The sequence below is a fragment of the Scardinius erythrophthalmus genome (genome assembly GCF_964197995.2).
Source record: "Scardinius erythrophthalmus genome assembly, chromosome: 1".
NCBI lineage: Eukaryota > Metazoa > Chordata > Actinopteri > Cypriniformes > Leuciscidae > Scardinius > Scardinius erythrophthalmus.
The window spans coordinates 71,938,115-71,962,268 of NC_138221.1; positions in this window are offsets into that span (position 1 = coordinate 71,938,115).

A 24,154-nucleotide genomic window follows, 5' to 3' on the forward strand; every position below is an offset into this window, starting at 1 on the left:
AAGGTGGTAGGACCCAGCAATCCATTGCACCACTTTTCATACCTTGTTTATTCGTGTTGTCTGCCATCCAGATAATAAATATGCACTTGCTTTTTGCAATTCATCCATTGGGTTATTATGGAATTAAACTAATCAAGAGTTCTAGACTTTGACGGGTTCTTCTTATTTGTTTTCATGTTGCTGTTCTCATGATTGCTGTATGAGATTTTCATAGACAACTATGCCTAGAGCCTTGAAGTTATATCAAACAACATGTAGCCACTTATATGTTTTCTTACTTGGCATATGTAACTCTTTAGGTATTTACAATGATTAAAGTGTGAAAATGAATTGTAAGAAAAAGTTTATATTAGTTCAAGTTTGCTCTGTGTGGATGTATTGTTCTGTTCCAGTGATGTTCTATGACTAAACCTTGAAGGGAAAATATATCACCTATGGGGTCAAAGCATGTTCCCCAATGGTATCTGCTGAAGCCTTTGCTGGAGGCATATATACCCCTCGGGTCCCAGCAAGTTTTCACCAAGGTGGTAGGACCCAGCGATCCATTGCACCACTATGCATACCTTGTTTATTCATGTAGTCTGCCATCCAGTTAGTAAATATCCACTTGCTTTTTGCAATTCATCCATTGGGTTATTATGGAATCAAACTAATCAAGAGTTCTAGACTTTGACGGGTTCTTCTTATTTGTTTTCATGTTGCTGTTCTCATGATTGCTGGTTTGAGCTTTTCATAGACAACTATGCCTAGGGCCTTGAAGTTCTATTACACCACATATAGCCACTTATATGTTTTCTTACTTGGCATATGTAACTCTTTAGGTATTTACAACACCACTGGTCACTAGATGATTAAAGTGTGAAAATGAATTGTAAGAAAAAGTTTATATTAGTTCAAGTTTGCTCTGTGTGGATGTATTGTTCTGTTCCAGTGATGTTCTATGACTAAACCTTGAAGGGAAAAGATATCACCTATGGGGTCAAAGCCTGTTCCCCAATGGTATCTGCTGAAGCCCTTGCTGGAGAAATATATACCCCTCGGGTCCCAGCAAGTTTTCACCAAGGTGGTAGGACCCAGTGATCCATTGCACCACTTTTCATACCTTGTTTATTCGTGTTGTCTGCCATCCAGATAATAAATATGCACTTGCTTTTTGCAATTCATCCATTGGGTTTTCATGGAATTAAACTAATCAAGAGTTCTAGACTTTGACGGGTTCTTCTTATTTGTTTTCAATTTGCTGTTCTCGTGATTGCTGTATGAGCTTTTTATAGACAACTATGCCTAGGCTCTTGAAGTTCTATTACACAACTTATAGCCACTTATATGTTTTCTTACTTGGCATATGTAACTCTTTAGGTATTTACAACACCACTGGCCACTATATGATTAAAGTGTGAAAATGAATTGTAAGAAAAAGTTTATATTAGTTCAAGTGTGCTCTGTGTGGATGTATTGTTCTGTTCCAGTGATGTTCTATGACTAAACCTTGAAGGGAAAAGATATCACTTATGGGGTCAAAGCCTGTTCCCCAATGGTATCTGCTGAAGCCTTTGCTGGAGGCATATATACCCCTCGGGTCCCAGCAAGTTTTCACCAAGGTGGTAGGACCCAGCGATCCATTGCACCACTTTTCATACCTTGTTTATTCGTGTTGTCTGCCATCCAGATAATAAATATGCACTTGCTTTTTGCAATTCATCCATTGGGTTATTATGGAATTAAACTAATCAAGAGTTCTAGACTTTGACGGGTTCTTCTTATTTGTTTTCAAGTTGCTGTTCTCATGATTGCTGTATGAGATTTTTATGGACAACTATGAATAGGGCCTTGAAGTTCTATTACACCACATATAGCCACTTATGTGTTTTCTTACTTGGCATATGTAACTCTTTAGGTATTTACAATGATTAAAGTGTGAAAATGAATTGTAAGAAAAAGTTTATATTAGTTCAAGTTTGCTCTGTGTGGATGTATTGTTCTGTTCCAGTGATGTTCTATGACTAAACCTTGAAGGGAAAAGATATCACCTATGGGGTCAAAGCCTGTTCCCCAATGGTATCTGCTGAAGCCTTTGCTGGAGGCATATATACCCCTCGGATCCCAGCAAGTTTTCATCAAGGTGGTAGGACCCAGCGATCCATTGCACCACTATGCATATCTTGTTTATTCGTGTAGTCTGCCATCCAGTTAGTAAATATCCACTTGCTTTTTGCAATTCATCCATTGGGTTATTATGGAATCAAACTAATCAAGAGTTCTAGACTTTGACGGGTTCTTCTTATTTGTTTTCATGTTGCTGTTCTCATGATTGCTGTATGAGCTTTTCATAGACAACTATGCCTAGGGCCTTGAAGTTCTATTACACCACATATAGCCACTTATATGTTTTCTTACTTGGCATATGTAACTCTTTAGGTATTTACAATGATTAAATTGTGAAAATGAATTGTAAGAAAAAGTTTATATTAGTTCAAGTTTGCTCTGTGTGGATGTATTGTTCTGTTCCAGTGATGTTCTATGACTAAACCTTGAAGGGAAAAGATATCACCTATGGGGTCAAAGCCTGTTCCCCAATGGTATCTGCTGAAGCCTTTGCTGGAGAAATATATACCCCTCGGGTCCCAGCAAGTTTTCACCAAGTTGGTAGGACCCAGGGATCCATTGCACCACTTTTCATACCTTGTTTATTCATGTAGTCTGCCATCCAGTTAGTAAATATCCACTTCCTTTTTGCAATTCATCCATTGGGTTATTATGGAATCAAACTAATCAAGAGTTCTAGACTTTGACGGGTTCTTCCTATTTGTTTTCATGTTTTTGTTCTCATGATTGCTGTATGAGCTTTTCATAGACAACTATGCCTAGGGCCTTTAAGTTATATTACACCACATGTAGCCACTTATATGTTTTCTTACTTGGCATATGTAACTCTTTAGGTATTTACCATGATTAAAGTGTGAAAATGAATTGTAAGAAAAAGTTTATATTAGTTCAAGTTTGCTCTGTGTGGATGTATTGTTCAGTTCCAGTGATGTTCTATGACTAAACCTTGAAGGGAAAATATATCACCTATGGGGTCAAAGCCTGTTCCCCAATGGTATCTGCTGAAGCCTTTGCTGGAGGCATATATACCCCTCGGGTCCCAGCAAGTTTTCACCAAGGTGGTAGGACCCAGCGATCCATTGCACCACTATGCATACCTTGTTTATTCATATAGTCTGCCATCCAGTTAGTAAATATCCCCTTGCTTTTTGCAATTCATCCATTGGGTTATTATGGAATCAAACTAATCAAGAGTTCTAGACTTTGACGGGTTCTTCTTATTTGTTTTCATGTTGCTGTTCTCATGATTGCTGTATGAGCTTTTCATAGACAACTATGCCTTGGGCCTTGAAGTTCTATTACACCACATGTAGCCACTTATATGTTTTCTTACTTGGCATATGTAACTCTTTAGGTATTTACAATGATTAAAGTGTGAAAATGAATTGTAAGAAAAAGTTGATATTAGTTCAAGTTTGCTCTGTGTGGATGTATTGTTCTGTTCCAGTGATGTTCTATGACTAAACCTTGAAGGGAAAAGATATCACCTATGGGGTCAAAGCCTGTTCCCCAATGGTATCTGCTGAAGCCTTTGCTGGAGGCATATATACCCCTCGGATCCCAGCAAGTTTTCACCAAGGTGGTAGGACCCAGCGATCCATTGCACCACTATGCATACCTTGTTTATTCGTGTAGTCTGCCATCCAGTTAGTAAATATGCACTTGCTTTTTGCAATTCATCCATTGGGTTATTATGGAATCAAACTAATCAAGAGTTCTAGACTTTGACGGGTTCTTCTTATTTGTTTTCATGTTGCTGTTCTCATGATTGCTGTATGAGATTTTCATAGACAACTATGCCTAGGGCCTTGAAGTTATATTTCACCACATGTAGCCACTTATATGTTTTCTTACTTGGCATATGTAACTCTTTAGGTATTTACAATGATTAAAGTGTGAAAATGAATTGTAAGAAAAAGTTTATATTAGTTCAAGTTTGCTCTGTGTGGATGTATTGTTCTGTTCCAGTGATGTTCTATGACTAAACCTTGAAGGGAAAAGATATTACCCATGGGGTCAAAGCCTGTTCCCCACTGGTATCTGCTGAAGCCTTTGCTGGAGGCATATATACCCCTCGGGTCCCAGCAAGTTTTCACCAAGGTGGTAGGACCCAGCAATCCATTGCACCACTTTTCATACCTTGTTTATTCGTGTTGTCTGCCATCCAGATAATAAATATGCACTTGCTTTTTGCAATTCATCCATTGGGTTATTATGGAATTAAACTAATCAAGAGTTCTAGACTTTGACGGGTTCTTCTTATTTGTTTTCATGTTGCTGTTCTCATGATTGCTGTATGAGATTTTCATAGACAACTATGCCTAGAGCCTTGAAGTTATATCAAACAACATGTAGCCACTTATATGTTTTCTTACTTGGCATATGTAACTCTTTAGGTATTTACAATGATTAAAGTGTGAAAATGAATTGTAAGAAAAAGTTTATATTAGTTCAAGTTTGCTCTGTGTGGATGTATTGTTCTGTTCCAGTGATGTTCTATGACTAAACCTTGAAGGGAAAATATATCACCTATGGGGTCAAAGCATGTTCCCCAATGGTATCTGCTGAAGCCTTTGCTGGAGGCATATATACCCCTCGGGTCCCAGCAAGTTTTCACCAAGGTGGTAGGACCCAGCGATCCATTGCACCACTATGCATACCTTGTTTATTCATGTAGTCTGCCATCCAGTTAGTAAATATCCACTTGCTTTTTGCAATTCATCCATTGGGTTATTATGGAATCAAACTAATCAAGAGTTCTAGACTTTGACGGGTTCTTCTTATTTGTTTTCATGTTGCTGTTCTCATGATTGCTGGTTTGAGCTTTTCATAGACAACTATGCCTAGGGCCTTGAAGTTCTATTACACCACATATAGCCACTTATATGTTTTCTTACTTGGCATATGTAACTCTTTAGGTATTTACAACACCACTGGTCACTAGATGATTAAAGTGTGAAAATGAATTGTAAGAAAAAGTTTATATTAGTTCAAGTTTGCTCTGTGTGGATGTATTGTTCTGTTCCAGTGATGTTCTATGACTAAACCTTGAAGGGAAAAGATATCACCTATGGGGTCAAAGCCTGTTCCCCAATGGTATCTGCTGAAGCCCTTGCTGGAGAAATATATACCCCTCGGGTCCCAGCAAGTTTTCACCAAGGTGGTAGGACCCAGTGATCCATTGCACCACTTTTCATACCTTGTTTATTCGTGTTGTCTGCCATCCAGATAATAAATATGCACTTGCTTTTTGCAATTCATCCATTGGGTTTTCATGGAATTAAACTAATCAAGAGTTCTAGACTTTGACGGGTTCTTCTTATTTGTTTTCAATTTGCTGTTCTCGTGATTGCTGTATGAGCTTTTTATAGACAACTATGCCTAGGCTCTTGAAGTTCTATTACACAACTTATAGCCACTTATATGTTTTCTTACTTGGCATATGTAACTCTTTAGGTATTTACAACACCACTGGCCACTATATGATTAAAGTGTGAAAATGAATTGTAAGAAAAAGTTTATATTAGTTCAAGTGTGCTCTGTGTGGATGTATTGTTCTGTTCCAGTGATGTTCTATGACTAAACCTTGAAGGGAAAAGATATCACTTATGGGGTCAAAGCCTGTTCCCCAATGGTATCTGCTGAAGCCTTTGCTGGAGGCATATATACCCCTCGGGTCCCAGCAAGTTTTCACCAAGGTGGTAGGACCCAGCGATCCATTGCACCACTTTTCATACCTTGTTTATTCGTGTTGTCTGCCATCCAGATAATAAATATGCACTTGCTTTTTGCAATTCATCCATTGGGTTATTATGGAATTAAACTAATCAAGAGTTCTAGACTTTGACGGGTTCTTCTTATTTGTTTTCAAGTTGCTGTTCTCATGATTGCTGTATGAGATTTTTATGGACAACTATGAATAGGGCCTTGAAGTTCTATTACACCACATATAGCCACTTATGTGTTTTCTTACTTGGCATATGTAACTCTTTAGGTATTTACAATGATTAAAGTGTGAAAATGAATTGTAAGAAAAAGTTTATATTAGTTCAAGTTTGCTCTGTGTGGATGTATTGTTCTGTTCCAGTGATGTTCTATGACTAAACCTTGAAGGGAAAAGATATCACCTATGGGGTCAAAGCCTGTTCCCCAATGGTATCTGCTGAAGCCTTTGCTGGAGGCATATATACCCCTCGGATCCCAGCAAGTTTTCATCAAGGTGGTAGGACCCAGCGATCCATTGCACCACTATGCATATCTTGTTTATTCGTGTAGTCTGCCATCCAGTTAGTAAATATCCACTTGCTTTTTGCAATTCATCCATTGGGTTATTATGGAATCAAACTAATCAAGAGTTCTAGACTTTGACGGGTTCTTCTTATTTGTTTTCATGTTGCTGTTCTCATGATTGCTGTATGAGCTTTTCATAGACAACTATGCCTAGGGCCTTGAAGTTCTATTACACCACATATAGCCACTTATATGTTTTCTTACTTGGCATATGTAACTCTTTAGGTATTTACAATGATTAAATTGTGAAAATGAATTGTAAGAAAAAGTTTATATTAGTTCAAGTTTGCTCTGTGTGGATGTATTGTTCTGTTCCAGTGATGTTCTATGACTAAACCTTGAAGGGAAAAGATATCACCTATGGGGTCAAAGCCTGTTCCCCAATGGTATCTGCTGAAGCCTTTGCTGGAGAAATATATACCCCTCGGGTCCCAGCAAGTTTTCACCAAGTTGGTAGGACCCAGGGATCCATTGCACCACTTTTCATACCTTGTTTATTCATGTAGTCTGCCATCCAGTTAGTAAATATCCACTTCCTTTTTGCAATTCATCCATTGGGTTATTATGGAATCAAACTAATCAAGAGTTCTAGACTTTGACGGGTTCTTCCTATTTGTTTTCATGTTTTTGTTCTCATGATTGCTGTATGAGCTTTTCATAGACAACTATGCCTAGGGCCTTTAAGTTATATTACACCACATGTAGCCACTTATATGTTTTCTTACTTGGCATATGTAACTCTTTAGGTATTTACCATGATTAAAGTGTGAAAATGAATTGTAAGAAAAAGTTTATATTAGTTCAAGTTTGCTCTGTGTGGATGTATTGTTCAGTTCCAGTGATGTTCTATGACTAAACCTTGAAGGGAAAATATATCACCTATGGGGTCAAAGCCTGTTCCCCAATGGTATCTGCTGAAGCCTTTGCTGGAGGCATATATACCCCTCGGGTCCCAGCAAGTTTTCACCAAGGTGGTAGGACCCAGCGATCCATTGCACCACTATGCATACCTTGTTTATTCATATAGTCTGCCATCCAGTTAGTAAATATCCCCTTGCTTTTTGCAATTCATCCATTGGGTTATTATGGAATCAAACTAATCAAGAGTTCTAGACTTTGACGGGTTCTTCTTATTTGTTTTCATGTTGCTGTTCTCATGATTGCTGTATGAGCTTTTCATAGACAACTATGCCTTGGGCCTTGAAGTTCTATTACACCACATGTAGCCACTTATATGTTTTCTTACTTGGCATATGTAACTCTTTAGGTATTTACAATGATTAAAGTGTGAAAATGAATTGTAAGAAAAAGTTGATATTAGTTCAAGTTTGCTCTGTGTGGATGTATTGTTCTGTTCCAGTGATGTTCTATGACTAAACCTTGAAGGGAAAAGATATCACCTATGGGGTCAAAGCCTGTTCCCCAATGGTATCTGCTGAAGCCTTTGCTGGAGGCATATATACCCCTCGGATCCCAGCAAGTTTTCACCAAGGTGGTAGGACCCAGCGATCCATTGCACCACTATGCATACCTTGTTTATTCGTGTAGTCTGCCATCCAGTTAGTAAATATGCACTTGCTTTTTGCAATTCATCCATTGGGTTATTATGGAATCAAACTAATCAAGAGTTCTAGACTTTGACGGGTTCTTCTTATTTGTTTTCATGTTGCTGTTCTCATGATTGCTGTATGAGATTTTCATAGACAACTATGCCTAGGGCCTTGAAGTTATATTTCACCACATGTAGCCACTTATATGTTTTCTTACTTGGCATATGTAACTCTTTAGGTATTTACAATGATTAAAGTGTGAAAATGAATTGTAAGAAAAAGTTTATATTAGTTCAAGTTTGCTCTGTGTGGATGTATTGTTCTGTTCCAGTGATGTTCTATGACTAAACCTTGAAGGGAAAAGATATTACCCATGGGGTCAAAGCCTGTTCCCCACTGGTATCTGCTGAAGCCTTTGCTGGAGGCATATATACCCCTCGGGTCCCAGCAAGTTTTCACCAAGGTGGTAGGACCCAGCAATCCATTGCACCACTTTTCATACCTTGTTTATTCGTGTTGTCTGCCATCCAGATAATAAATATGCACTTGCTTTTTGCAATTCATCCATTGGGTTATTATGGAATTAAACTAATCAAGAGTTCTAGACTTTGACGGGTTCTTCTTATTTGTTTTCATGTTGCTGTTCTCATGATTGCTGTATGAGATTTTCATAGACAACTATGCCTAGAGCCTTGAAGTTATATCAAACAACATGTAGCCACTTATATGTTTTCTTACTTGGCATATGTAACTCTTTAGGTATTTACAATGATTAAAGTGTGAAAATGAATTGTAAGAAAAAGTTTATATTAGTTCAAGTTTGCTCTGTGTGGATGTATTGTTCTGTTCCAGTGATGTTCTATGACTAAACCTTGAAGGGAAAATATATCACCTATGGGGTCAAAGCATGTTCCCCAATGGTATCTGCTGAAGCCTTTGCTGGAGGCATATATACCCCTCGGGTCCCAGCAAGTTTTCACCAAGGTGGTAGGACCCAGCGATCCATTGCACCACTATGCATACCTTGTTTATTCATGTAGTCTGCCATCCAGTTAGTAAATATCCACTTGCTTTTTGCAATTCATCCATTGGGTTATTATGGAATCAAACTAATCAAGAGTTCTAGACTTTGACGGGTTCTTCTTATTTGTTTTCATGTTGCTGTTCTCATGATTGCTGGTTTGAGCTTTTCATAGACAACTATGCCTAGGGCCTTGAAGTTCTATTACACCACATATAGCCACTTATATGTTTTCTTACTTGGCATATGTAACTCTTTAGGTATTTACAACACCACTGGTCACTAGATGATTAAAGTGTGAAAATGAATTGTAAGAAAAAGTTTATATTAGTTCAAGTTTGCTCTGTGTGGATGTATTGTTCTGTTCCAGTGATGTTCTATGACTAAACCTTGAAGGGAAAAGATATCACCTATGGGGTCAAAGCCTGTTCCCCAATGGTATCTGCTGAAGCCCTTGCTGGAGAAATATATACCCCTCGGGTCCCAGCAAGTTTTCACCAAGGTGGTAGGACCCAGTGATCCATTGCACCACTTTTCATACCTTGTTTATTCGTGTTGTCTGCCATCCAGATAATAAATATGCACTTGCTTTTTGCAATTCATCCATTGGGTTTTCATGGAATTAAACTAATCAAGAGTTCTAGACTTTGACGGGTTCTTCTTATTTGTTTTCAATTTGCTGTTCTCGTGATTGCTGTATGAGCTTTTTATAGACAACTATGCCTAGGCTCTTGAAGTTCTATTACACAACTTATAGCCACTTATATGTTTTCTTACTTGGCATATGTAACTCTTTAGGTATTTACAACACCACTGGCCACTATATGATTAAAGTGTGAAAATGAATTGTAAGAAAAAGTTTATATTAGTTCAAGTGTGCTCTGTGTGGATGTATTGTTCTGTTCCAGTGATGTTCTATGACTAAACCTTGAAGGGAAAAGATATCACCTATGGGGTCAAAGCCTGTTCCCCAATGGTATCTGCTGAAGCCTTTGCTGGAGGCATATATACCCCTCGGGTCCCAGCAAGTTTTCACCAAGGTGGTAGGACCCAGCGATCCATTGCACCACTTTTCATACCTTGTTTATTCGTGTTGTCTGCCATCCAGATAATAAATATGCACTTGCTTTTTGCAATTCATCCATTGGGTTATTATGGAATTAAACTAATCAAGAGTTCTAGACTTTGACGGGTTCTTCTTATTTGTTTTCAAGTTGCTGTTCTCATGATTGCTGTATGAGATTTTTATGGACAACTATGAATAGGGCCTTGAAGTTCTATTACACCACATATAGCCACTTATGTGTTTTCTTACTTGGCATATGTAACTCTTTAGGTATTTACAATGATTAAAGTGTGAAAATGAATTGTAAGAAAAAGTTTATATTAGTTCAAGTTTGCTCTGTGTGGATGTATTGTTCTGTTCCAGTGATGTTCTATGACTAAACCTTGAAGGGAAAAGATATCACCTATGGGGTCAAAGCCTGTTCCCCAATGGTATCTGCTGAAGCCTTTGCTGGAGGCATATATACCCCTCGGATCCCAGCAAGTTTTCATCAAGGTGGTAGGACCCAGCGATCCATTGCACCACTATGCATATCTTGTTTATTCGTGTAGTCTGCCATCCAGTTAGTAAATATCCACTTGCTTTTTGCAATTCATCCATTGGGTTATTATGGAATCAAACTAATCAAGAGTTCTAGACTTTGACGGGTTCTTCTTATTTGTTTTCATGTTGCTGTTCTCATGATTGCTGTATGAGCTTTTCATAGACAACTATGCCTAGGGCCTTGAAGTTCTATTACACCACATATAGCCACTTATATGTTTTCTTACTTGGCATATGTAACTCTTTAGGTATTTACAATGATTAAATTGTGAAAATGAATTGTAAGAAAAAGTTTATATTAGTTCAAGTTTGCTCTGTGTGGATGTATTGTTCTGTTCCAGTGATGTTCTATGACTAAACCTTGAAGGGAAAAGATATCACCTATGGGGTCAAAGCCTGTTCCCCAATGGTATCTGCTGAAGCCTTTGCTGGAGAAATATATACCCCTCGGGTCCCAGCAAGTTTTCACCAAGTTGGTAGGACCCAGGGATCCATTGCACCACTTTTCATACCTTGTTTATTCATGTAGTCTGCCATCCAGTTAGTAAATATCCACTTCCTTTTTGCAATTCATCCATTGGGTTATTATGGAATCAAACTAATCAAGAGTTCTAGACTTTGACGGGTTCTTCCTATTTGTTTTCATGTTTTTGTTCTCATGATTGCTGTATGAGCTTTTCATAGACAACTATGCCTAGGGCCTTTAAGTTATATTACACCACATGTAGCCACTTATATGTTTTCTTACTTGGCATATGTAACTCTTTAGGTATTTACCATGATTAAAGTGTGAAAATGAATTGTAAGAAAAAGTTTATATTAGTTCAAGTTTGCTCTGTGTGGATGTATTGTTCAGTTCCAGTGATGTTCTATGACTAAACCTTGAAGGGAAAATATATCACCTATGGGGTCAAAGCCTGTTCCCCAATGGTATCTGCTGAAGCCTTTGCTGGAGGCATATATACCCCTCGGGTCCCAGCAAGTTTTCACCAAGGTGGTAGGACCCAGCGATCCATTGCACCACTATGCATACCTTGTTTATTCATATAGTCTGCCATCCAGTTAGTAAATATCCCCTTGCTTTTTGCAATTCATCCATTGGGTTATTATGGAATCAAACTAATCAAGAGTTCTAGACTTTGACGGGTTCTTCTTATTTGTTTTCATGTTGCTGTTCTCATGATTGCTGTATGAGCTTTTCATAGACAACTATGCCTTGGGCCTTGAAGTTCTATTACACCACATGTAGCCACTTATATGTTTTCTTACTTGGCATATGTAACTCTTTAGGTATTTACAATGATTAAAGTGTGAAAATGAATTGTAAGAAAAAGTTGATATTAGTTCAAGTTTGCTCTGTGTGGATGTATTGTTCTGTTCCAGTGATGTTCTATGACTAAACCTTGAAGGGAAAAGATATCACCTATGGGGTCAAAGCCTGTTCCCCAATGGTATCTGCTGAAGCCTTTGCTGGAGGCATATATACCCCTCGGGTCCCAGCAAGTTTTCACCAAGGTGGTAGGACCCTGCGATCCATTGCACCACTATGCATACCTTGTTTATTCATGTAGTCTGCCATCCAGTTAGTAAATATCCACTTGCTGTTTGCAATTCATCCATTGGGTTATTATGGAATCAAACTAATCAAGAGTTCTAGACTTTGACGGGTTCTTCTTATTTGTTTTCATGTTGCTGTTCTCATGATTGCTGTATGAGCTTTTCATAGACAACTATGCCTAGGGCCTTGAAGTTCTATTACACCACATATAGCCACTTATATGTTTTCTTACTTGGCATATGTAACTCTTTAGGTATTTACAACACCACTGTTCAATATATGATTAAAGTGTGAAAATTAATCCTAAGATGAAGTTTATATTAGTTCAAGTTTGCTCTGTGTGGATGTATTGTTCTGTTCCAGTGATGTTCTATGACTAAACCTTGAAGGGAAAAGATATCACCTATGGGGTCAAAGCCTGTTCCCCAATGGTATCTGCTGAAGCCTTTGTTGGAGGCATATATACCCCTTGGGTCCCAGCAAGTTTTCACCAAGGTGGTAGGACCCAGCAATCCATTGCACCACTTTTCATACCTTGTTTATTCGTGTTGTATGCCATCCAGATAATAAAAATGCACTTGCTTTTTGCAATTCATCCATTGGGTTATTATGGAATTAAACTAATCAAGAGTTCTAGACTTTGACGGGTTCTTCTTATTTGTTTTCATGTTGCTGTTCTCATGATTGCTGTATGAGATTTTCATAGACAACTATGCCTAGGGCCTTGAAGTTATATCACACAACATGTAGCCACTTATATGTTTTCTTACTTGGCATATGTAACTCTTTAGGTATTTACAATGATTAAATTGTGAAAATGAATTGTAAGAAAAAGTTTATATTAGTTCAAGTTTGCACTGTGTGGATGTATTGTTCTGTTCCAGTGATGTTCTATGACTAAACCTTGAAGGGAAAAGATATCACCTATGGGGTCAAAGCCTGTTCCCCAATGGTATCTGCTGAAGCCTTTGCTGGAGGCATATATACCCCTCGGGTCCCAGCAAGTTTTCACCAAGGTGGTAGGACCCAGCGATCCATTGCACCACTTTTTATACCTTGTTTATTCGTGTTGTCTGCCATCCAGATAATAAATATGCACTTGCTTTTTGCAATTCATCCATTGGGTTATTATGGAATTAAACTAATCAAGAGTTCTAGACTGTGACGGGTTCTTCTTATTTGTTTTCATGTTGCTGTTCTCATGATTGCTGTATGAGATTTTCATAGACAACTATGCCTAGGGCCTTGAAGTTATATCACACAACATGTAGCCACTTATATGTTTTCTTACTTGGCATATGTAACTCTTTAGGTATTTACAACACCACTGGTCACTAGATGATTAAAGTGTGAAAATGAATTGTAAGAAAAAGTTTATATTAGTTCAAGTTTGCTCTGTGTGGATGTATTGTTCTGTTCCAGTGATGTTCTATGACTAAACCTTGAAGGAAAAAGATATCACCTATGGGGTCAAAGCCTGTTCCCCAATGGTATCTGCTGAAGCCTTTGCTGGAGGCATATATACCCCTCGGGTCCCAGCAAGTTTTCACCAAGGTGGTAGGACCCAGCGATCCATTGCACCACTTTTCATACCTTGTTTATTCGTGTTGTCTGCCATCCAGATAATAAATATGCACTTGCTTTTTGCAATTCATCCATTGGGTTATTATGGAATTAAATTAATCAAGAGTTCTAGACTTTGACGGGTTCTTCTTATTTGTTTTCAAGTTGCTGTTCTCATGATTGCTGTATGAGATTTTTATAGACAACTATGCCTAGGGCCTTGAAGTTCTATTACACCACATATAGCCACTTATATGTTTTCTTACTATGCCTAGGCTCTTGAAGTTCTATCACACCACATGTAGCCACTTATGTTTTCTTACTTGGCATATGTAACTCTTTAGGTATGTACAACGATTAAAGTTTGAAAATTAATCCTAAGAAGAAGTTTATATTAGTTCAAGTTTGCTCTGTGTGGATGTATTGTTCTGTTCCAGTGATGTTCTGTGACTAAACCTTGAAGGGAAAAGATATCACGTATGGGGTCAAAGCCTGTTCCCCAATGGTATCTGCTGAAGCCTTTGCTGGAGGAATATATACCCCTCGGGTCCCAGCAAGTTTTCACCAAGGTGGTAGGACCCAGCGTTCTATTACACTACTTTGCATACCTTGTTTATTCGTGTAGTCTGCCATCCAGATAGTAAATATGCACTTGCTTTTTGCAATTCATCCATTGGGTTATTATGGAATCAAACTAATCAAGAGTTCTAGACTTTGACGGGTTGTTCTTATTTGCTTTCATGTTGCTTTTCACATGATTGCTGTATGAGAATTTTATAGACAACTATGCCTAGGGCCTTGAAGTTCTATCACACCACATGTAGCCACTTATATGTTTTCTTACTTGGCATATGTAACTCTTTAGGTATTTACAACGATTAAAGTGTGAAAATTAATTGCAAGAAAAAGTTTATATTAGTTCCAAGTTTGCTCTGTGTGGATGTATTGTTCTGTTCCAGTGATGTTCTATGACTAAACCTTGAAGGGAAAAGATATCACCTATGGGGTCAAAGCCTGTTCCCCAATGGTATCTGCTGAAGCCTTTGCTGGAGGCATACAGTATACCCCTCGGGTCCCAGCAAGTTTTCACCAAGGTGGTAGGACCCAGCGATCCATTTTGCCCCTTTACATACCTTGTTTATTCGTGTAGCCTGCCCTCCAGATAATAAATATGCACTTGCTTTGCAATTCATCCATTGGGTTATTATGGAATCAAACTAATCAAGAGTTCTAGACTTTGACGGGTTCTTCTTATTTGCTTTCATGTTGCTTTTCACATGATTGCTGTATGAGAATTTTATAGACAACTTTGCCTAGGGCCTTGAAGTTCTATCACACCACATGTAGCCACTTATATGTTTTCTTACTTGGCATATGTAACTCTTTAGGTATTTACAACACCACTGTTCAATATATGATTAAAGTGTGAAAATTAATCCTAAGATGAAGTTTATATTAGTTCAAGTTTGCTCTGTGTGGATGTATTGTTCTGTTCCAGTGATTTTCTTTTACTAAATCTTGAAGGGAAAATATATCACCTATGGGGTCAAAGCCTGTTCCCCAATGGTATCTGCTGAAGCCTGTTCCCCAATGGTATCTGCTGAAGCCTTTGCTGGAGGCATATATACCCCTCGGGTCCCAGCAAGTTTTCACCAAGGTGGTAGGACCCAGCGATCCATTTTGCCCCTTAACATACCTTGTTTATTCGTGTAGCCTGCCCTCCAGATAATAAATATGCACTTGCTTTGCAATTCATCCATTTGGTTATTATGGAATCAAACTAATCAAGAGTTCTAGACTTTGACGGGTTCTTCTTATTTGCTTTCATGTTGCTTTTCACATGATTGCTGTAAGAGATTTTTATAGACAACTATGCCTAGGGCCTTGAAGTTCTATCACACCACATGTAGCCACTTATGTTTTCTTACTTGGCATATGTAACTCTTTAGGTATGTACAACGATTAAAGTGTGAAAATTAATCCTAAGAAGAAGTTTATATTAGTTCAAGTTTGCTCTGTGTGGATGTATTGTTCTGTTCCAGTGATGTTCTGTGACTAAACCTTGAAGGGAAAAGATATCACGTATGGGGTCAAAGCCTGTTCCCCAATGGTATCTGCTGATGCCTTTGCTGGAGGAATGTATACCCCTCGGGTCCCAGCAAGTTTTCACCAAGGTGGTAGGACCCAGCGTTCTATTACACTACTTTGCATACCTTGTTTATTCGTGTAGTCTGCCATCCAGATAGTAAATATGCACTTGCTTTGCAATTCATCCATTTGGTTATTATGGAATCAAACTAATCAAGAGTTCTAGACTTTGACGGGTTCTTCTTATTTGCTTTCATGTTGCTTTTCACATGATTGCTGTATGAGATTTTTATAGACAACTATGCCTAGGGCCTTGAAGTTCTATCACACCACATGTAGCCACTTATATGTTTTCTTACTTGGCATATGTAACTCTTTAGGTATTTACAACACCACTGTTCACTATATGATTAAAGTGTGAAAATTAATTGTTAGAAAAAGTTTATATTAGTTCAAGTTTGCTCTGTGTGGATGTATTGTTCTGTTCCAGTGATGTTCTATGACTAAACCTGGAAGGGAAAAGATATCACGTATGGGGTCAAAGCCTGTTCCCCAATGGTATCTGCTGAAGCCTTTGCTGGAGGAATATATACCCCTCGGGTCCCAGCAAGTTTTCACCAAGGTGGTAGGACCCAGCGTTCTATTACACTACTTTGCATACCTTGTTTATTTGTGTAGTCTGCCATCCAGATAGTAAATATGCACTTGCTTTTTGCAATTCATCCATTGGGTTATTATGGAATCAAACTAATCAAGAGTTCTAGACTTTGACGGGTTCTTCTTATTTGCTTTCATGTTGCTTTTCACATGATTGCTGTATGAGAATTTTATAGACAACTATGCCTAGGGCCTTGAAGTTCTATCACACCACATGTAGCCACTTATATGTTTTCTTACTTGGCATATGTAACTCTTTAGGTATTTACAACGATTAAAGTGTGAAAATTAATTGCAAGAAAAAGTTTATATTAGTTCCAAGTTTGCTCTGTGTGGATGTATTGTTCTGTTCCAGTGATGTTCTATGACTAAACCTTGAAGGGAAAAGATATCACCTATGGGGTCAAAGCCTGTTCCCCAATGGTATCTCCTGAAGCCTTTGCTGGAGGCATACAGTATACCCCTCGGGTCCCAGCAAGTTTTCACCAAGGTGGTAGGACCCAGCGATCCATTTTGCCCCTTTACATACCTTCTTTATTCGTGTAGCCTGCCCTCCAGATAATAAATATGCACTTGCTTTGCAATTCATCCATTGGGTTATTATGGAATCAAACTAATCAAGAGTTCTAGACTTTGACGGGTTCTTCTTATTTGCTTTCATGTTGCTTTTCACATGATTGCTGTATGAGAATTTTATAGACAACTTTGCCTAGGGCCTTGAAGTTCTATCACACCACATGTAGCCACTTATATGTTTTCTTACTTGGCATATGTAACTCTTTAGGTATTTACAACACCACTGTTCAATATATGATTAAAGTGTGAAAATTAATCCTAAGATGAAGTTTATATTAGTTCAAGTTTGCTCTGTGTGGATGTATTGTTCTGTTCCAGTGATTTTCTTTTACTAAATCTTGAAGGGAAAATATATCACCTATGGGGTCAAAGCCTGTTCCCCAATGGTATCTGCTGAAGCCTGTTCCCCAATGGTATCTGCTGAAGCCTTTGCTGGAGGCATATATACCCCTCGGGTCCCAGCAAGTTTTCACCAAGGTGGTAGGACCCAGCGATCCATTTTGCCCCTTAACATACCTTGTTTATTCGTGTAGCCTGCCCTCCAGATAATAAATATGCACTTGCTTTGCAATTCATCCATTGGGTTATTATGGAATCAAACTAATCAAGAGTTCTAGACTTTGACGGGTTCTTCTTATTTGCTTTCATGTTGCTTTTCACATGATTGCTGTATGAGAATTTTATAGACAACTATGCCTAGGGCCTTGAAGTTCTATCACACCACATGTAGCCACTTATATGTTTTCTTACTTGGCATATGTAACTCTTTAGGTATTTACAACGATTAAAGTGTGAAAATTAATTGCAAGAAAAAGTTTATATTAGTTCCAAGTTTGCTCTGTGTGGATGTATTGTTCTGTTCCAGTGATGTTCTATGACTAAACCTTGAAGGGAAAAGATATCACCTATGGGGTCAAAGCCTGTTCCCCAATGGTATCTGCTGAAGCCTTTGCTGGAGGCATACAGTATACCCCTCGGGTCCCAGCAAGTTTTCACCAAGGTGGTAGGACCCAGCGATCCATTTTGCCCCTTTACATACCTTGTTTATTCGTGTAGCCTGCCCTCCAGATAATAAATATGCACTTGCTTTGCAATTCATCCATTGGGTTATTATGGAATCAAACTAATCAAGAGTTCTAGACTTTGACGGGTTCTTCTTATTTGCTTTCATGTTGCTTTTCACATGATTGCTGTATGAGAATTTTATAGACAACTTTGCCTAGGGCCTTGAAGTTCTATCACACCACATGTAGCCACTTATATGTTTTCTTACTTGGCATATGTAACTCTTTAGGTATTTACAACACCACTGTTCAATATATGATTAAAGTGTGAAAATTAATCCTAAGATGAAGTTTATATTAGTTCAAGTTTGCTCTGTGTGGATGTATTGTTCTGTTCCAGTGATTTTCTTTTACTAAATCTTGAAGGGAAAATATATCACCTATGGGGTCAAAGCCTGTTCCCCAATGGTATCTGCTGAAGCCTGTTCCCCAATGGTATCTGCTGAAGCCTTTGCTGGAGGCATATATACCCCTCGGGTCCCAGCAAGTTTTCACCAAGGTGGTAGGACCCAGCGATCCATTTTGCCCCTTAACATACCTTGTTTATTCGTGTAGCCTGCCCTCCAGATAATAAATATGCACTTGCTTTGCAATTCATCCATTTGGTTATTATGGAATCAAACTAATCAAGAGTTCTAGACTTTGACGGGTTCTTCTTATTTGCTTTCATGTTGCTTTTCACATGATTGCTGTAAGAGATTTTTATAGACAACTATGCCTAGGGCCTTGAAGTTCTATCACACCACATGTAGCCACTTATGTTTTCTTACTTGGCATATGTAACTCTTTAGGTATGTACAACGATTAAAGTGTGAAAATTAATCCTAAGAAGAAGTTTATATTAGTTCAAGTTTGCTCTGTGTGGATGTATTGTTCTGTTCCAGTGATGTTCTGTGACTAAACCTTGAAGGGAAAAGATATCACGTACGGGGTCAAAGCCTGTTCCCCAATGGTATCTGCTGATGCCTTTGCTGGAGGAATGTATACCCCTCGGGTCCCAGCAAGTTTTCACCAAGGTGGTAGGACCCAGCGTTCTATTACACTACTTTGCATACCTTGTTTATTCGTGTAGTCTGCCATCCAGATAGTAAATATGCACTTGCTTTGCAATTCATCCATTTGGTTATTATGGAATCAAACTAATCAAGAGTTCTAGACTTTGACGGGTTCTTCTTATTTGCTTTCATGTTGCTTTTCACATGATTGCTGTATGAGATTTTTATAGACAACTATGCCTAGGGCCTTGAAGTTCTATCACACCACATGTAGCCACTTATATGTTTTCTTACTTGGCATATGTAACTCTTTAGGTATTTACAACACCACTGTTCACTATATGATTAAAGTGTGAAAATTAATTGTTAGAAAAAGTTTATATTAGTTCAAGTTTGCTCTGTGTGGATGTATTGTTCTGTTCCAGTGATGTTCTATGACTAAACCTGGAAGGGAAAAGATATCACGTATGGGGTCAAAGCCTGTTCCCCAATGGTATCTGCTGAAGCCTTTGCTGGAGGAATATATACCCCTCGGGTCCCAGCAAGTTTTCACCAAGGTGGTAGGACCCAGCGTTCTATTACACTACTTTGCATACCTTGTTTATTTGTGTAGTCTGCCATCCAGATAGTAAATATGCACTTGCTTTTTGCAATTCATCCATTGGGTTATTATGGAATCAAACTAATCAAGAGTTCTAGACTTTGACGGGTTCTTCTTATTTGCTTTCATGTTGCTTTTCACATGATTGCTGTATGAGAATTTTATAGACAACTATGCCTAGGGCCTTGAAGTTCTATCACACCACATGTAGCCACTTATATGTTTTCTTACTTGGCATATGTAACTCTTTAGGTATTTACAACGATTAAAGTGTGAAAATTAATTGCAAGAAAAAGTTTATATTAGTTCCAAGTTTGCTCTGTGTGGATGTATTGTTCTGTTCCAGTGATGTTCTATGACTAAACCTTGAAGGGAAAAGATATCACCTATGGGGTCAAAGCCTGTTCCCCAATGGTATCTCCTGAAGCCTTTGCTGGAGGCATACAGTATACCCCTCGGGTCCCAGCAAGTTTTCACCAAGGTGGTAGGACCCAGCGATCCATTTTGCCCCTTTACATACCTTCTTTATTCGTGTAGCCTGCCCTCCAGATAATAAATATGCACTTGCTTTGCAATTCATCCATTGGGTTATTATGGAATCAAACTAATCAAGAGTTCTAGACTTTGACGGGTTCTTCTTATTTGCTTTCATGTTGCTTTTCACATGATTGCTGTATGAGAATTTTATAGACAACTTTGCCTAGGGCCTTGAAGTTCTATCACACCACATGTAGCCACTTATATGTTTTCTTACTTGGCATATGTAACTCTTTAGGTATTTACAACACCACTGTTCAATATATGATTAAAGTGTGAAAATTAATCCTAAGATGAAGTTTATATTAGTTCAAGTTTGCTCTGTGTGGATGTATTGTTCTGTTCCAGTGATTTTCTTTTACTAAATCTTGAAGGGAAAATATATCACCTATGGGGTCAAAGCCTGTTCCCCAATGGTATCTGCTGAAGCCTGTTCCCCAATGGTATCTGCTGAAGCCTTTGCTGGAGGCATATATACCCCTCGGGTCCCAGCAAGTTTTCACCAAGGTGGTAGGACCCAGCGATCCATTTTGCCCCTTAACATACCTTGTTTATTCGTGTAGCCTGCCCTCCAGATAATAAATATGCACTTGCTTTGCAATTCATCCATTGGGTTATTATGGAATCAAACTAATCAAGAGTTCTAGACTTTGACGGGTTCTTCTTATTTGCTTTCATGTTGCTTTTCACATGATTGCTGTATGAGAATTTTATAGACAACTATGCCTAGGGCCTTGAAGTTCTATCACACCACATGTAGCCACTTATATGTTTTCTTACTTGGCATATGTAACTCTTTAGGTATTTACAACGATTAAAGTGTGAAAATTAATTGCAAGAAAAAGTTTATATTAGTTCCAAGTTTGCTCTGTGTGGATGTATTGTTCTGTTCCAGTGATGTTCTATGACTAAACCTTGAAGGGAAAAGATATCACCTATGGGGTCAAAGCCTGTTCCCCAATGGTATCTGCTGAAGCCTTTGCTGGAGGCATACAGTATACCCCTCGGGTCCCAGCAAGTTTTCACCAAGGTGGTAGGACCCAGCGATCCATTTTGCCCCTTTACATACCTTGTTTATTCGTGTAGCCTGCCCTCCAGATAATAAATATGCACTTGCTTTGCAATTCATCCATTGGGTTATTATGGAATCAAACTAATCAAGAGTTCTAGACTTTGACGGGTTCTTCTTATTTGCTTTCATGTTGCTTTTCACATGATTGCTGTATGAGAATTTTATAGACAACTTTGCCTAGGGCCTTGAAGTTCTATCACACCACATGTAGCCACTTATATGTTTTCTTACTTGGCATATGTAACTCTTTAGGTATTTACAACACCACTGTTCAATATATGATTAAAGTGTGAAAATTAATCCTAAGATGAAGTTTATATTAGTTCAAGTTTGCTCTGTGTGGATGTATTGTTCTGTTCCAGTGATTTTCTTTTACTAAATCTTGAAGGGAAAATATATCACCTATGGGGTCAAAGCCTGTTCCCCAATGGTATCTGCTGAAGCCTGTTCCCCAATGGTATCTGCTGAAGCCTTTGCTGGAGGCATATATACCCCTCGGGTCCCAGCAAGTTTTCACCAAGGTGGTAGGACCCAGCGATCCATTTTGCCCCTTAACATACCTTGTTTATTCGTGTAGCCTGCCCTCCAGATAATAAATATGCACTTGCTTTGCAATTCATCCATTTGGTTATTATGGAATCAAACTAATCAAGAGTTCTAGACTTTGACGGGTTCTTCTTATTTGCTTTCATGTTGCTTTTCACATGATTGCTGTAAGAGATTTTTATAGACAACTATGCCTAGGGCCTTGAAGTTCTATCACACCACATGTAGCCACTTATGTTTTCTTACTTGGCATATGTAACTCTTTAGGTATGTACAACGATTAAAGTGTGAAAATTAATCCTAAGAAGAAGTTTATATTAGTTCAAGTTTGCTCTGTGTGGATGTATTGTTCTGTTCCAGTGATGTTCTGTGACTAAACCTTGAAGGGAAAAGATATCACGTACGGGGTCAAAGCCTGTTCCCCAATGGTATCTGCTGATGCCTTTGCTGGAGGAATGTATACCCCTCGGGTCCCAGCAAGTTTTCACCAAGGTGGTAGGACCCAGCGTTCTATTACACTACTTTGCATACCTTGTTTATTCGTGTAGTCTGCCATCCAGATAGTAAATATGCACTTGCTTTGCAATTCATCCATTTGGTTATTATGGAATCAAACTAATCAAGAGTTCTAGACTTTGACGGGTTCTTCTTATTTGCTTTCATGTTGCTTTTCACATGATTGCTGTATGAGATTTTTATAGACAACTATGCCTAGGGCCTTGAAGTTCTATCACACCACATGTAGCCACTTATATGTTTTCTTACTTGGCATATGTAACTCTTTAGGTATTTACAACACCACTGTTCACTATATGATTAAAGTGTGAAAATTAATTGTTAGAAAAAGTTTATATTAGTTCAAGTTTGCTCTGTGTGGATGTATTGTTCTGTTCCAGTGATGTTCTATGACTAAACCTGGAAGGGAAAAGATATCACGTATGGGGTCAAAGCCTGTTCCCCAATGGTATCTGCTGAAGCCTTTGCTGGAGGAATATATACCCCTCGGGTCCCAGCAAGTTTTCACCAAGGTGGTAGGACCCAGCGTTCTATTACACTACTTTGCATACCTTGTTTATTTGTGTAGTCTGCCATCCAGATAGTAAATATGCACTTGCTTTTTGCAATTCATCCATTGGGTTATTATGGAATCAAACTAATCAAGAGTTCTAGACTTTGACGGGTTCTTCTTATTTGCTTTCATGTTGCTTTTCACATGATTGCTGTATGAGAATTTTATAGACAACTATGCCTAGGGCCTTGAAGTTCTATCACACCACATGTAGCCACTTATATGTTTTCTTACTTGGCATATGTAACTCTTTAGGTATTTACAACGATTAAAGTGTGAAAATTAATTGCAAGAAAAAGTTTATATTAGTTCCAAGTTTGCTCTGTGTGGATGTATTGTTCTGTTCCAGTGATGTTCTATGACTAAACCTTGAAGGGAAAAGATATCACCTATGGGGTCAAAGCCTGTTCCCCAATGGTATCTCCTGAAGCCTTTGCTGGAGGCATACAGTATACCCCTCGGGTCCCAGCAAGTTTTCACCAAGGTGGTAGGACCCAGCGATCCATTTTGCCCCTTTACATACCTTCTTTATTCGTGTAGCCTGCCCTCCAGATAATAAATATGCACTTGCTTTGCAATTCATCCATTGGGTTATTATGGAATCAAACTAATCAAGAGTTCTAGACTTTGACGGGTTCTTCTTATTTGCTTTCATGTTGCTTTTCACATGATTGCTGTATGAGAATTTTATAGACAACTTTGCCTAGGGCCTTGAAGTTCTATCACACCACATGTAGCCACTTATATGTTTTCTTACTTGGCATATGTAACTCTTTAGGTATTTACAACACCACTGTTCAATATATGATTAAAGTGTGAAAATTAATCCTAAGATGAAGTTTATATTAGTTCAAGTTTGCTCTGTGTGGATGTATTGTTCTGTTCCAGTGATTTTCTTTTACTAAATCTTGAAGGGAAAATATATCACCTATGGGGTCAAAGCCTGTTCCCCAATGGTATCTGCTGAAGCCTGTTCCCCAATGGTATCTGCTGAAGCCTTTGCTGGAGGCATATATACCCCTCGGGTCCCAGCAAGTTTTCACCAAGGTGGTAGGACCCAGCGATCCATTTTGCCCCTTAACATACCTTGTTTATTCGTGTAGCCTGCCCTCCAGATAATAAATATGCACTTGCTTTGCAATTCATCCATTGGGTTATTATGGAATCAAACTAATCAAGAGTTCTAGACTTTGACGGGTTCTTCTTATTTGCTTTCATGTTGCTTTTCACATGATTGCTGTATGAGAATTTA